Raw genomic sequence first — 16912 nt, forward strand, 5'->3', positions numbered from 1 at the left:
GAGGGCGAGAGAGACAGAGAGAGAAAGAGAGAGGGAGAGAGAGAGAGAGACATGCGCAGGATCGCGAGAAGGAAAGCGAGAACTAGTTGGGTAATGATAGCCAGAAATTTAGGCCTATTTTGTCTTTAACTACAAATAACTTGAAACTGAAGAGGATGTTAAAAAATCACCGATCTGTCGATAGCCGTTCTGACGGCTGGAATGGATTAAGAAACGAAAGCGGAAAAGAGAAACGGTGAAAAGATGGATTTCTGGGAATTTTTGTGAGGATGGTTAGNCCGCGGCCAGGCCCGGCCCTCAGTCAGCCCGTCGGCGCCTCTCACCTCCAATCCCTGCTCCGCTAGGCCCAAACCATCTCCCAGCTGCGGCAGCGGCGGCGCCGGGCCTGCACCTTCACCGGACGCGCATTCGAGCCCGCCCGGGGGCGGCGACAAGCTGCCAAGGACGAGGGGCTCCGGGCGGCGGCGGGGGCTCGGCACGTCTGGAAAGNNNNGCCGGATCTACCGGTTCTGGGGCGCCGGCGAAGGGTGGGGTTCGGGGCGTGCGCCCCTGGCGGGGGTCTGACGAACCCGAAGCCCCCTCGAGCGGCCCCCCGGTGCTGACGTCGATACGCCGAGTCCAGCGGCCCTCAACAGGTCGGCCAGGAGAGGAAGTCTCCAGGGACTTACTGCAGGAGGATGCTTGGAACCTCTCTTGAACTTCTCCCGTGAAGCCTCGCCCTTTCTGTTCGTCATCCAGACATTTTCTGCCGCTAATACTGTTCTTCAGGATATCATTGTCAACACTTGCCTTCATCTCTTAACATGTGCCAGTCAGGGCAAACTATAATTTAATTGAGAGTAAAACAATAGTTATAGACCCGACAGGATTTTCAAAGGGTCCCGTAGAACCCAGTTTGGTAACTGTTCGGAGAAACTACCTCTGGTTCACCATTTGAATAACACTTTATAATCTCCTGCCTCTTACTGTTTTCTTTCTGTCAAGAAGCCTCAGGAAGCTGGGAGGAGCAGGGGAGGGAGAAGGGTTACTTTAATTTTGAAAAAAGCGTTTTAAAGATTGCTTTTGGTAAGGTGCAAGGTTTTTGAGTTTTGTGATAAATTAGTATAAGGAGTATGCATATGAAAATGTTTTTTGCCAGCCCTTAAAACTGGTAATTCACCAGCATCAATAGAAATATAATTTTTTCTTTTTAAAATTATTAACTGACCACCTATTGTTTTTTAAGCTCCACTTTTTATCTCTATATAGATATTATCTATCTATCTCTATAAGTGAGGAAATGTATTGATGCAAAACTCGAAAAGAACTGTGATGAAATAGAGTGAAAAATCATGAGCCCTCCCATCCCTGCCCTTTAAGGATGCTAGTCCTGGAGGCAGTCATTTAGCATTTTCTAATGTATCCCTCCCAAGACATGTCATAAATAAAATGAAAATATACTGATAACATACTTTTTACAGAAAGATCATGTACTATAAATACTATTAAGTTCCTTCCTTTTCTCACTTAAAATATCCTGGGTATCCTTCCCACAAACCAACAAATAATTCTTGAGAACTTTTGGTGCAAGAAGGTGCTTCAATTATAGCCTGAGGTCAGGACCCCTGGGCAGAAAGAGCTGCACCTTTGCTGTATGAATCCAGTGGCTGTGTGCTTAGTGCTGAAGGGGGAGGGGACCTACAGGGAGTATTAGATCCTGAATGTTTTCCTCCCATTTCTTCTCCTAAAACAAGTTTCAGAAGATTTCTCTGGTGCTTATCATTCAGCTCGATATTATCTCTAGGTGCGATTTACAGGCAGCCACGAGACCCTTTAAGACTGTAGCAATCAGGGGGCGCCTGGCTCAGTAGGTTAAACCTCCAACTTCAGCTCAGGTCATGATCTCGCGGTTCGTGGGTTGGAGCCCCGCGTCGGGCTCCGTGCTGACAGCTCAGAGCCTGGAGCCTCCTTTGGATTCTGTGTCTCCCTCTCTCTCTGACCGTCCCCTACTCACTCACTCTCTCTCTCTCTCTCAGAAATAAATAAAACATTAAAAAAAAAAAGAAAGAATGTAGCAATCAGCACATGTGTGATCCTTATCGGAACTGTGTAGGCTATAGGTCAGCCTTCTGGGCTAAAGGTGAACATTTTTCTATTTCTGTCCATTACATATCACTACATGAAGAACTGCTTCATTCTTCCTAGTGGCAGTATAATGTTTCATTGTATGCAATGGCTGTAACTGATAACTAATTACCCCTTACAATGGGCAATTAATAAATAATTCTTACCCTGGAAACTATAGGTCAAAAGGTATTTTTAATTTTGATAGATATTGTCAAATTGTCCTCCATAGGAATTGTGCCAATTTTATTTGCTTTCAAATTTTACCTTGGAAGACTTACAAGACTATATTGGAAGGTAGTGGGGATGGAGAGAAATAAAAGAAACACTGTCATTTTACATAATAAATAAAGCAGTATTAAGATGCAAACTGATATTTAATAAACTTTACAAAAAGGTTCCTTAACTTATTTTGGAATAAATGTTATTTGGCTTAACCAAATGATAATAAGCTTTTTGTTCCATAGAGGATCATGATAACCTTTCAATACAAAATGAGGATCTTACTTAAAAACCAAAAAAGAGGATTGAGGTTAGAAAATGTAGACTTTGGCATTTTTCAGCAAATAAGAATTTCCTTCCCTTTCAGCAATGAGAGAATATTTCCTAAAATTATTTCTCAATAGGTAACATTTTAATACTCTGTCATTTAATCAGATGCATCCATTTTAACAAAGTGAATCTTGTCTCTATTTTCATGTTCCAAAACAACGTAACTGCACAGAATAAAGAAATAGTAGACAATACTAACCATAGCTATAAGAGGGGAAAAAATGAAATAAATGTATAATTGTTTTTTGTTTGGTTGTTTGTTTTCGTTTTTGAGAAAGAGAGAGAGTGCAAGCTGGGGAGGGGCACAGAGAGGGTGACAGAGAATCTGAAGCAGGCTCCAGGTTCTGAGCTGTTAGCATAGAGCCAGATGTGGGGCTCGAACTCACTAGCTGTGAGATCATGACCTGAGCTGAAGTCAGATGCTTAAGCGACTGAGCCACAAAGGCACACCAGAAATGTATGATTGTTTTATTAGCATGCAAGATTTTTTTTTCATTTTGATTCTTATTTTTTTTTTTAAATAGTTTATGGTCAAGTTAGTTTCCATACAACACCCAGTGCTCATCCCCACAAGTGCCCTCCCCCATAACATGCAAGATTTTAACAAAGTATTCAACATACATTGTTCAGTAGCAATTTCTGTGTTTTATAAGTTATTTTTTGAGGTATAATTCACATTCAAGAAAATGCAGTGGTGCCTGGGTGGCTCAGTTGGTTGACCATTCGACTTCAGCTCAGGTCATGAACTCAAGTTCGTGGGTTTGAGCCACGTGGTGGACTCTGTGCTGACAGCTCAGAGCCTGGAGCCTGCTTCAGATTCTGTGTCTCCCTCTCTCTCTGCCCCTCCCCTGATCATGCTCTGTCTCTGTGTCTCCAGAAATAAAATAAAAAAACATTTAAAAAAATTTTTAAAAAGAAAATGCATCTTTTTAAATGTGTAGAATTGTATAACTACCACAACACTCAGGACAATAGAGCATTTCCATTACACCAAAACATTCCCTCGTTCTCCTTTATACTGAACCCCTCACCTCAACCCCAATTCCTGACAACCACTGGTAGGCTTTCTGTCCCTAAACTTTTAGGTTTTCCAGAATATGACATAAATGGAACCATACAGTGTGTAGCCTTTTAAGTCTGGCTTCTTTCACTTAGCATAATGCCTTGAGATTTATCCATTGTTGTTGCATGTATTCGTAATTTATTCCCTTTTACTGCTAAGTAGTAATCTATTATATACGGGTATAACCTAGTTTGTTTACCCATGCATAAGTTGAAGGACATTTGAGTTTCCAGTTTTTAATGATTATGAGTACAGCTGATATAAACATTCATGTGCAAGGTTTCATTCAGACTTTAAAATTCTTATTTCTAATTAATGTGTTTTTTTTATGTTTATTTTGAGAGAGACAGACAGAGAGACAGAGCATGAACGTGGGAGAGGCAGAGAAAGAGGGACATACAGAATCTGAAGCAGGCTCCAGGCTCTGAGCTGTCAGCACAGAGCCCAACATGGAGCTTGAACCCTCGAGTCATGAGATCATGACCCGAGCTGAACTCGGACGCCTAACCGACTGAGCCACCCAGGTATCCCAATTAATGTGTTTTTTAAAAAAGATTTTATTTTTAAGTATTCTGTACACCAAATGTGGGGCTTGAACTCACAACCCCAAAATCAAGGGTTGCATGCTTTACCAACTCAGCCAGCCAGGAACCCCTACAATTATTTTCTGAAAATCACATCTAGTTATAGGAAATACCAAGTCACAATTCATCTGCATAAATATTATTCCATATTATTTTAGAAACTCATAATTTATTCATTATGTATCAAATATGTATTAAACACCCACGTATAGCAGGTCCTATTCTAGGCACATGGACAGAACAATTGTTAAACGCCCCTCCCAAAAAATACCACCCAAACACAACAGAAACCATGTGGTAATAAGGCAAAGCTGAATGTATCATTTACTGGCAAGGGAGACCAGTACCTTGACAGACTCTGTAACATTCAGTAACATTCCCAACAGGGAAGTTGGGATATTTATAAGTTTGGGGGGCATGTTTTAACGGGGCATTTCAGTTCAGAGGCTAGATTAGAGTTTAGTGAGAATCATGATAAAATAGGTTAGGTTTAGTGGACAAGCAAAGATTTTCTTTTAATATTTATTTTTATTTTTGAGAGACAGAGACAGAGCACAAGTGGGAGAGGGAAAGAGAGAGGCAAATACAGGATCCGAAGCAGGCTCCAGGCTCTGAGCTGTCGGCATAGAGCCCGATGTAAGGCTCAAACCCATGAAACATGAGATAACAACCTGAGCTGAAGTCGGATGCTTAACCAACTGAGCCACCCAGGCACCCCCAAAGATTTTTAAGAGTCTTAGAGAGTGTATTAATTATTGCTGCTGTAACAAATGACCACACACATAAGTGCTTAAAATAACACAAATTTATCATCCTGTAATTTTGTAAGTCAGAAATCTGACAGGTCTTGTTGGGTTAGGAAGAAGGTGTTACAAAGGCTGCTCCTTTCTGGAGGCTCTAGGAGGCAATCCATTCTTTGCCTTTTCCAGCCTTTATAGAATGTCCACGCCCCTTGGCTTGTGCCCCCTTTCAGCTTCGAAGTCAGCCATTGCTGGTTGAGTACTTTCTTAAATCACATCACTCTTTCTATTCTATCTCCGTCTTCTATTTGAGAACCCCTGTGATTACTATAGTCTCACTCAGATAATCCAGAATCGTCTCCCTATTTTAAGGTCAACTGAATTAGCAATTTAAGTCTATCTGCCAGCTACTTCCCTTTGTCATGTAACACATCATATTTGAAGATTCCAGGGATTCGTACATGGACATCTTCCGTGTAGGCCATCATCTAAAGTCATCTACTGCAAAAATAGAAAAGATTCCGTGTTAAGAGAAAAAAGTTAAAATAAAGCCATCTACTAAAAAGTTGAGCAACTTGGTGTTCATTTAAATGGGATTTTTGAGAAGTTCCTGAAATGAGCAATAAAGCTTCTTGCAATTTTTCTCTTTCTGGTTAAAATGTTCCTGAATTGGGGGTGCCTGGGTGGGTCAGTCAGTTGAGCATCCAACTTTGGCACAGGTTATGATCTCATAGTCTTTGAGTTCGAGCCCCATGTTGGGCTCTGGGCTGACAGCTCAGAGCCTGGATTCTGTGTCTCCCTCTCTCCCTGCCCCTCCCCTGCTCATGCCCTGTCTTTCTGTCTTTCAAAAATAAATAAACCTTTAAAAAATTTTAAATGTTCCTGAATTATAGTTATGTTGTAGATAACAAATAATAAAGCCTTGTTAATGCTGACAGTAATCTTGTGGATGTAGATGGTTTCAATGTTCAATGTCCCACTTTGTAGTTATTCTTCAACCTGAGCTGGAGACCATTACCATCAGGGGCCATAATCAATCCAAATCTTCATTATTATTTGGGGTGTCATAATTACAAATCAGATTTCTGGGGGCAGCTGTTTCAATTGCATAAGTGCCAGGCTTTCCCACTTAAAAAATTTTTTTAAGGTTTTATTTCTTTTTGAGAGACAGAGTGCCAGTGGGGGAGGGGCAGAGAGAAGGAGACACAGAATTCGAAGCAGGTTTCCTGCTCTGAGCGGTCAGCACAGAGCCCAACATGGGGCTTGAACCCATAAACCATGAGATCATGACCAGAGCTGAAGTCAGATGCTTAACTGACCGAGCCACCCAGGTGCCCCATGGCTTTTGCACTTTTAATATAACTGCTAGAGAAATTTGGAGAAAACTCGAGAACACATTCCTCACAGTTCACCCTGTGGGTGATGCAGGGGTTACGACGACTCTTCCTGTTGGTCACTGTTGAGGGCTGCTCCTAGGGATGTTAATTCCCCAGTGGCTCCAACCTGTTGCATGTGAGCAGAGTAGACTCCAGCAGCCAGGGAGTCCTCAGGCAAATAAAATCAGGAACATCTACACAGTTTTGAAATGGTAGAGGTGAGGGAACGTGGGTGAGGCACCAACAATATCTGGTTCGATAATTACTATACATACTATGCGGTAAATACTTTGGATGTGCTATTTAATCATCTCGAGCTTTTCCTTTCTGTCTTGTCCACTACAACCATGCCACTGAAACCACTCACCAAGAATGCCAGCAATTACCACACTGCCAAATTAACAAGTTGAATCCTTGTCTTTACTTGAGTGGCATTTCACACAGTTGACTTTTCTCTCTGGTTTGAAACGTTTTCTTCTCTTGTTTTTTAAGATGCCCCACTCTTAGAATTTCTCTCTTATCCCCTGGCTGCTGCTTTTCAGGTTCATTTGCAAGAGCGCCTTTACCTTTTCTTGACTTCTGAGTAAAAGTACCCTAAGACTTGTTCTTTAAGCTCCGTCTCTTTCTAGAGTTGGCCAACTTTTTCTGTAAAGGCGAGATAGTTAATAGTGTAGGCTTTGCAGGACAAGCAGCAAAATCAAGGATGTTATGTAGGTATATAACAATAGATTTAATTTTTTCTACAGATGTTTTTGATGAAATTCAAAGTATAGTAATTGGGTAAGTTTTGTAATGCAAGTCTACTGATGAGAATAACAATTTTTGGTAGGGAGTGAGAATAATATTTCTCTTGATTGAGGTTCAAACTTAGTGTATCCTATCATCAAAAGTGCTATTAGGGGTGCCCGGCTGGCTCAGTCAGTAGAGCATGTGAATCTTGATCTTGGGGTTTTAAGTTCAAGCCCCATGTTGGATGTGGAGCTTACATTAAAAGAAAAAAAAAATACTTTCACGGGCGCCTGGGTGGCTCAGTCAGTTAAGCGAACGACTTTGGCTCAGGTCATAATCGTATGGTTCATGAGACCAAGCCCCACACAGGGCTCTGCACTGACAGTGCAAAGCCTCCTTGTGATTCTCTCTCTCTCTCTCTCTCTCTCTCTCTCTCTCACTGCCTGGCCCCAACTCATGTTCATGCGCTCTGTCTCTCTCAAAATGAATAAACCACTTTCCAAAACTTTTCTCAAATATTCTATTAATATGATCTGTAATGAAAGTTTATCTATTTCACTTTTGAAAACATGTTTTCACACAGATAGGTATTGCCAAATACTAATATTGATCTGTCGGCATGTGATATTAATAAGAATATTAATTTCTTGAAAAAAAAATGTATAGAGTTTTACTATGTTCTTCTCTTGATGTATGCCTTAGAACGTATCATTACATTGAAAAGTGTCACCTTTGATTGAAGATTGAATAGGACATCCTCAACCGTAGAGTTAAGTGGATTTTTAAATATGAAAATTTCCTTTACATCTGAAGTGAAGTTCAGAAAACACTTTAGGCAATGTAGTTTGAGCTCAGAGAAGATATATGCTGCAAATGTGTGTGCTAATGCACATTTTACTTCTCCTTGTAACTTTTGGCAGGACAGGAAGTGTATGAAGCAATTCAACATTACTTGTACCCCAAAAAAGTTGTCATTGCTGAAGTAACTTCAGTATGGAAAAAGTTTCACATGTAAACAATTTGCCTTGTGATTTTAGGTTGAATTCATTAAGAAGCATTACTGAGTCTTCAGTAAAAGCTAATTTCCCAACCATTTCGTGTTCAACGGCAGTTGAGGGCAATTCTCATTCATGAAAACTTGAAACTCACATTATTCACAATCACCAAAAGGTGGGAGCAACCCAAGCGTCCATCAATGAATGAATGGATATAAACAAGATGTGGTATATCCACACAACAGGATATTATTCAGCCTTAAAAAGGAAGAAAACTCTGACACATGCTGTAACATGGACGAACCTTGAGGAAGTTATGCTAGATGAAATCAGCCAATCACAAAAAAGACAAGTGTTGTATCATTCCACTTGCATGAGTACCAAGAGTAGTCAAAGTCATAGAGACAGAAAGTAGAAGGGTGGTTGCCAGGGGCTAGGGGAGGGGGAGAATGGAGGCTTTGTTTAACGGATATAGAGTTTCAATTTTGCAAGATCCAATGAGCTTTGCAGACGGATACTGGTGACGGTGGTAATTAATGGTTGTACAACATTGTGCATATACTTAACACCAGTGAAATGTACAATTAAAAACAATTAAGATGTTAATTTTTTAACCTTTTTACTTTACACAGAGAGTATATGAGCTGAGAAGAGGGGCTAAGAAAGAGAGGCAGAGAATCTCAAGCAGTCTCCATGCTCAGTGCAGAACCTGACATGGGGCTTGATCCCACAACCATTGGATCATGATCCGAGCTGAAACCAAGAGTCGGACGCTCGACCGACTGAGCCACCCAGGTGCCCCAAGATGTTAAAATTTATGTTTTATTATTTTAACATCAATTTAAAAAATCCCGTCTGTGTCCTGAGTTCAAGCAGTGACAACAATACTTTACCACTACTAAGCCATCAGCCTGCTATGTCATAGAGCAAGTCAGGTTATGCAGGTTTATTTTAAAAAAAAGTTCCTGTAATTTATGATGGTTAAATCCAGAAGAGCAAATAAAGATCACTGTTGACACTGTTCAATAAAACATGATAAATTCAAATATTTGCCACAAGGCTTTAAACACCTTACATTTTCAAAAGCTTTGTAAATCTATTCAACTGAGATTTTTCTGCTCCTTATATATTGGTACTATCAACTGTAACACATTTTATCCAACTCATCTTCAGGTTATACTAAATTAGTGTTTTTTTTAACTAGCTCAAAGTATTTTCACAAGCAGAAAAAATTCCCACAGACTGCTCTTAAAGGCTACTTCTTTGGTCTCTTCAAACTCAACATTGATTTCTTGAATAAACAACTGAATAGCATGTAACATCCCTGTGCTTATCAAGAGTCAATGACACATGCGTTTATAGAGTTGAGAATCTATTAAAAAATTCCTAATATTTATGATCAATTGATTTTCAATGAGGGTTCCAAGACAATTCAAGAGACAAATTATAGGGGTGCCTGGTTGGCTCAGTCGGTTAAGCGTCCGACTTCAGCTCAGGTCATGATCTCATGTGGTTCGTGGGCTCCAGCCCAGCGTTGGGCTCTGTGCTGACATCTCAGAGCCTGAAGCCTATTTCAGATTCTGTGTCTCCCTCTCTCTCTGACCCTCCCCTGCTCACAGTCTCTCTCTCTCTCTCTCTCAGAAATAAATTTTTTAAAAAATTAAAAATTTTTTAAAAAGAGACAAATGATAGTCATTTCGGGGTGCCTGGGTGACTCAGATGGTTAAGTGTCCAACTCACGGCTTTCGCTCAGGTCATGATCTCATGGTTCGTGGGTTCAAGCCCTCAACTGAGATTCTCTTTCTCTTCCTCTCTCTCTGCCCCTTCCCCACTCACTCTCCCTCTCTCTCAAAAAAAAAAAAAAGAAAAAACCTTAAAAAACAAAACAAAAGACAAATAAAAATCAGTAGTCCTCTCAACAAAAGGTGCTGGGACAACCGCATTTCCATTTATGAAAGAATGAATTTGGACCCCTACTTCACACTATATACAAAAATTAGCTCAAAGGAATCAAAGACCTAATTATAAGAGCTAACACTATAAAACATAGGCATAGATTTTTAAGACTTAGCTTAGGCAATGGTCTATTAGATGTGTGATATTGTGGTTCATAATTTAAATGGATTTATATGTGAATGATCAAAAGGTATTTCTTATGTATTTGGTCCTTGTCCATGGTTTCTGGCTCACTGCTTCCAAACCCTTGGCAGTCCCTAACAGTTAAGAGTGATAAAAGTGTCTTCTCTTTATTCATGAGGTCACTTTTGGGATTCACCTAAGGATGGAGGCTGATTGCCAGGAGGACCAACTATGTGATTTAGAAGGTTGAAACTGTCAGTCCCACCCCTCAATTTTTCAATCCCCAAAAGAGGAAAGGGTGAATCAGCCAATGGCCAATGAATTAATCAATCATGACTATGCAATGAAGCCTCCATGAAAACCTCACAGGACTGGTTCTGAGAGCTTCTGGGTTAAATATTGGGGAGAGTGGCAAACCAGGAGAAGGCATGGGAGCTCTATGCCCCTTACCCATACCTTGCCCTATGTACCTCTTCATCTGATGTTGATTCATATCATTTATCATATCTTTTAATAAACTGGAAAATAAAACTCTAACCCTGAGTTCTGTAAACTGCTCTAGCATATTAATTTTTTTATTAAAAAAATTATTTAGGGGTGCCTGCGTGGCTCATTCGGATAAGCAACTGACTTCAGCTCAGGTCACCATCTCACAGTCTGTGAGTTTGAGCCTCGATGTCAACAGCTCAGTCTGGAGCCTGCTTTGGATTCTGTGTTTCCCTCTCTCTCTGCCCCTCCCCCGTTCATGCTCTCTCTCTCTCTCTCTCTCAAAAATAAATTAAAAAAGCTTTAATGTTTATTTATCTTTGAGAGAGAAAGAGACAGAGCATGAGTGTGGGAGGGGCAGAGAGTGAGATAGACACAGAATCTGAAGCAGGATCCAGGTTCTGAGCTGTCAGCGCAGAGTCCAATGTGGGGCTCTAACTCATGAACCATGAAATCACGACCTGAGCTCAAGTCAGACTCAACTGACTGAGCCACTCAGGTGTCCCTACATTTTTTTAATGTTTATTCATTTTTGAGAGAGAGAGAAAGAGAGATACAGAGCATGAGTGGAGTAGGGGTAGAGAGAGAGGGAGACACAGTATCTGAAGCAGGCTCCAGGCTCTGAGCTGTCAGCACAGAGCCCGATGAGGGGCTCGAACTCACGAACTCCGAGATCATGCATGACCTGAACCAAAGTCAGACACTTAACTGACTGAGCCACCCAGGCACCCCAAGCTGCTCTAGCATATTAAAAGTATCTAAGGAGGAGACTGTTTGGAACATCCACAGTCTGTAGCTGGTTGGTCAGAAGCACAAGTAACAGCCTAGGACGTGTGTCTGGCATCCGAAGTGAGAGACTGAGGGCAGTCTTGTAAGACTGTGTCCTTAATGAGCAGAATCTGATACAGTCTCAGGTTAGTTTTAGAATTCAGTTGAAATCCCAGACATCCATCAGATGTCCAAGAATTGCTTGGTGTTGGGTGTGAGGGAGCCCCTCCCATGATGGAATTGGGTCCAGGAACCTTAGGAGAATATGACACCCAAAAGACAAGCAATGAAAGAAAAAATAATAAACTAGACCTCATCAAAATTGAAAACTTTTGTTCTTCAAAGAAGAGCATCAAGAGAGTGAGAAGACTAGACAAATGCTCAGTTTTTCAAAAATGGGCAGAAGATGGGAGTGAACATTTCTTTCAAGAAGAAATACAAATGGTCAATGAGCTCATGAGATAATCCTCAATATCATTAGGCATTAAGGAAATGCAAATCAAAACCACCATGTTGATACTGCTTCATACTCACGAGGATGGTTATAATCAAAGCAACAGATAATTACAAGTGTTGGTAAAATGTAGAGAAATTGCAGATTGCTGCTGGGATTGTAAGACGGTGCAGCTGCTTTGGAAAACAGTCTGTCAGTTCCTCAAAATGTTAAGCATAAAGTTACTATATGACCCAGAAAGTCCATTCCTTGGTGTATACCCAGGAGAATGCAAAACATACGTCCACACAAAAATTTGGACACAGTGTTCATAGCAACAGTATTCGTAATAGTCAAAAGATGGAAAACAATCCAAGTGTTCAACTGATAAATGGATAATCAATTGTGGTATGTCCATAAGATAGAACATCATTTGGCAATTAAAAAATGAAATATATGCTACACTATAGATGAACTTTGAAAACCTTGTGCTAAGTGAAAGAAGTGAGCCACAAAACAACATATTATGTCATTCTATTTATATGAAATGTCCACAACAGGCAAATCTAGGGCCAGAACAAGACGAGTGGTTTCCAGTGACTGGGTGGCTTGGAGGGAGATGAATAAAGCTGCTCATAGGTACAGGGTTTCTTTTTGGGGTGAAAAATATTTAGAAATTTATTCTGGCGATGATGCACAACTCTGAACTATACACTGTAACTGGGTGAATTGCATGGTATGATCATTATAACTCAAGAAGCAATTATGAAAAAAAGAGGGTCCAGGAAAACCAGACGACATCACTTACCTTGTTCATAATTGACTATTGATGCTGCTCTCACTGTTTTCAACCCTGGGCAACTGTTCACACAGAAAGGCTCATAATCTTGAACAATTTTGCTTTCTCTGGATATATTTCTTTGCTGCAATCAAATGTGATTAAATGAACTTGCCCTCAGTAAATGGCTTTCTTTGCTTGGATAACAAAATGAGCTGCTTAGGAACTTACTTTGGTTATAGCCTCCTTTTCATTTTTTATTTTTCTGAAGAAATTCAGCTGTAATGAGACACCCCACTTAAAATTTTCAATGTCTTTTATGATCTAGTCTCAGAAGTCACATCAATTTCTGCAATATTCTGTTGGTTGCACAAGTCAGCCCTATTCAGTCTGGGAATAGACGTACAAGGACATGAATAACGCAAGTCAGGAGTTGTTCAGGGCCATTTTAGAAGCCGCCTACCACAGGGCCCTTCTACAATAAATGAATTAAAAAAAAAAACCCACACCCGCAGGAGTTAACAGTATTTTTTTCATTTTGTAAAAATATTTTTTAAATGTTATCTCTTACCAGAACTGATGTCTTTTTTTTAAATGTTTATTTATTTTTGAGAGAGATAGAGAGAGTGAGCAGGCATGAGTGGAGGAGGGGCAGAGAGAGAGGTAGAATAACAGAAGATCCCAAGCAGGCTCTGCACTGACAGCAGAGAGCCTGGCGCAGGGTCCAAACTCAAGTGCGATGATTCCTGCATTCGTGACCTAAGCCAAAGTCAGATACTTAACCAACTGAGCCACCCAGACACCCCAAAGATTTTTCTTTTTGAGAGAGAGAGAGGGGACAGACAGAGAGGGAGACAGAATCCCAAGCAGGCTCCGCACCGTCAGTGAAGAGCCAGATGCGAGGCTCTAACTCACGAACCATGAGATCATGACCTAAGCTGAAATCAAGAGTCAGATACTGATTTCACTAACTGAGCCACTCAGGCACCTCCATAAAACATTTTTTGGTGTCATGATTCTAATGCAAACTTTATGAAAACTAGTTAGTACAAATTTGCTCATGGCTCATAGTCTCTATATGTCCATCACTCCCACCTCTGCCCCAGAAATGAGTCCAAGTATACTATTAAGGCAAATGAAAATATTAACAATCTTATTTATCATTCATTTATTCATATTTCAAACAATTATCTATTGAGTGCCTATCATATACCAGACAGAATCATAAGCATCCTAGATTATAAGAGTCAGGAGTCAACAAAACAGTGCTTGTGAGGCTTCTATTTTAGTGAAGACACAGACCAACAAATACATGTATATGATCATCATTCAGGTATAAATACAAAGAGAAAAAGGCGGAAAGGGTACAGGTACTATTTTAGCTAGGTTGGCTAGGAAAAATCTCTCATTAGAGATGAACATTGAGCAAAAACTTAAATGTGGTCCTTTAATAAATGTTCCTTTTGGGGCGCCTAGGTGGCTCAGTTAGTTAGACCTCCAACTTCAGCTCAAGTCATGATCTCACAGTTTGTGAGTTTGAGCCCCGGGTTGGGATCTGTGCTGATGCTCAGAGCCTAGAGCCTGGTTCAGATTCTGTGTCTCCCTCTCTCTCTGCCCTTCCCCCACTCACATTCTTTCTCTCTCTCTCTCTCTCAAAAATAAGTAAACATTTGAAAATTTTTTTAAAAAATGTTTACTTTAAAACATATGAATACAGGGTGCCTGGGTGGCTCAGTCAGTTAAGCGTCTGACTTCGGCTCAGGTCATAATCACACAGTTCGTGGGTTCGAACCCCATGTTGGGCTCTGTGCTGACAGCCATCTCAGAGCCTGGAGCCTGTTTTGGATTCTGTGTCTCCCTCTTTCTCTGACCCTCCCCTGCTCATGCTGTCTCTCTCTCAGAAATAAATAAAACATTAAAAAAAATTTTAATAAAAATTAAAAAAATAAAACATGTAAACATTAGGATTTTTAAATTATTATTATTACATAACAAACGGCTCAAAACTTAGTGGTTTAGGGGCCCCTGGGTGGCTCAGTCAGTTTAGCGTCCAACTTTAGCTCAGGTCATGATCTCATGGTTCAGGCCCCATGTCAGGGCTCTATACTGACAGCTCAGAGCCTGGAGCCTGCTTTAGATTCTGTCTCCCTCTCTCTCTGTCCCTCCCCTGTTGTGCTCTGTCTCTCTGTCTCGGTCTCTGTCTCTGTCTCTCTCAAAAATAAATAAACATTGAAAAAAAAACCTTAGTGGCTTAAAACAACAGTAACCATTTATTATCTCTCACAATTTCTGTGGGTCAGGAAGGCAGGTGTGGCTTTGGTAGGTAGTTCTGGCTTAGAGGGTCTCTCGAAAGATGATAATCAATCCTTTGAAGACTTAAGTGGGGATGGAGGATCAGACGTGACTGGAAGGTTGATTGGAGGACTGTTCCTCTGCACTGGGGTCTCTACATGGCTACCTGAGTCCCCTCATGCCATGGAGTGAGGGTTTCAAGAGACAAAGCAGAAGCCGTATTGCCTTTTATGACCTAGCCTCTGAAGTCACACACTGTCACTTTTGTTTTATTCCACTGGTTACCTAGATCAGCCCTGATTCAGTGTGGGAAGGGACTATACAAGGGCATAAATAACAGGAAATGAGGATCATTGGGAACCGTCTGAAAGGCTGGTTACACCAATCCAAACCATAATTTTCTCTCAGATGCTTGCAGTGACTTTAAGCAACTTCCACGGTGGAGGGGAGGGGACCCCACTAATGAACAACAAAGTCTATTTTTTTATATTGGTTCAATTTCATTTTCAGTTCTTTTTTTTTAAAAAAATGTTTTAAAAGTTTATTTATTATTTTTGAGAGAGAGAGACAAAGTGCAAGTGGGGGAAGGGCAGAGAGAGAGGGAGACACACAATCTGAAGCAGGCTCCAGGCTCTGAGCTGTCAGCACAGGAGCCTCGAGATGATGACCTGAGCCAATGTCGATGCTCAACTCACTGAGCCAAGCAGGTGCCCCTCATTTTCAGTTCTTACTCACATGCCTAACCTGTGTACCTTCACATTTATAGAAGACTCCACCCAATAGTAGAATACGCATTCTTTTCAGAATGCACTCAGAACATCCATAAGGTACCTTTGCCAAGATAGTGCATGTTCCAGATCATAAAACAAGTCTCAATAAGGGTAAGAGGATTCAAGCCATATTAGGTATATACAAGGAATACCAGACCAGGGATGCCTGGGAGGCTCAGTGACTTTAGTGCCTGACTTGAGCTCAAGTCATGATTTCAAGCCCTGCATCAGATTCTGTGCTGACAGCTCAGAGCCTGGAGCCTGTTTCAGATTCTGTGTCTCCCTCCCTCTCTGCCCTTGCCCCACTCATGCTCTGTCTCTGTCTCTCAAAAATAAAACAAACATTAAAAAAAAGTTTTAAACAAGGAATTCCTGACCATAGTTGGAACTAAATTAAAAATCAGTCAATCACAGAAACATCTCTGGAAAATCCTCCAATATATAGAAACAATTTGATTCCTTTTTCAATTATTCCTTGTTAGAATTTTTTTAATGTTTTATTTATTTCTGAGAGAGAGAGAAAGAGACAGCATGAGCAGGGGAGAGTCAGAGAGAAGGAGACACAAAACTGGAAACAGGCTCCAGGCTCTGAGCTGGCTGTCAGCACAGAGCCTGATGCAGGGCTTGGACCCATGAACCGTGAGATCATGACCTGAGCTGAAGTTGAATGCTTAACCAACTGAGCCACCCACGCACCCTTGTTAGAAATTTTTTTACCTTTTGGGTTTTTTTTTAATGTTTATTTATTTTTGAGAGAGACAAAGACAGAGTAAGAGTGTGGGAGGAGCAGAGAGAGAGGGAGACAGAATCCAATGCAGGCTCCAGGCTCCAAGCTGTCAGCACAAAGCCTGATGCAGGGCTTGAACTCACAAACCACCAGATCATGACCTGAGCCAAAGCTGGTTACCCAACCGAGCCACCCAGGCACCTCTACCTTTCGGTTTATAAATAGAAATCTTTTTTTTTTTAATGTTTTATTTCTAGGAGAGGGAGAGAGAGAGACAGCGTGAGCAGGGGAGGGTCAGAGAGAGAGGGAGTCGCAGACTGAAACAGCCTCCAAGCTCTGAGCTGGCAGTCAGCACAGAGCCCGACGCGGGGCCCGAACCCACGAACCGCGAGATCATGACCTAAGCGAAAGTCGGACGCTTAACCGACTAAGCCACC

General features: G+C 41.1%; 1 protein-coding gene across 2 annotated transcripts in view; it reads right to left on the bottom strand.

Moving 5' to 3' along the window:
• AFF4 (ALF transcription elongation factor 4) overlaps positions 1-483 on the bottom strand; it is a 96096-nt gene extending 95613 nt beyond the window's left edge. For both annotated transcript variants that reach the window (XR_013336163.1, XM_077768617.1), the window contains exon 1: positions 324-483. The gene's annotated coding sequence lies outside the window, so the exon portion shown is untranslated. The remainder of the gene's footprint in view (positions 1-323) is intronic.
• Between the last annotated feature and the right edge of the window lie 16429 nt (positions 484-16912).

Source organism: Crocuta crocuta, unplaced genomic scaffold, assembly GCF_008692635.1.
Source record: "Crocuta crocuta isolate KB4526 unplaced genomic scaffold, BGI_CrCroc_1.0 scaffold64, whole genome shotgun sequence".
NCBI classification, from domain to species: Eukaryota; Metazoa; Chordata; class Mammalia; order Carnivora; family Hyaenidae; genus Crocuta; species Crocuta crocuta.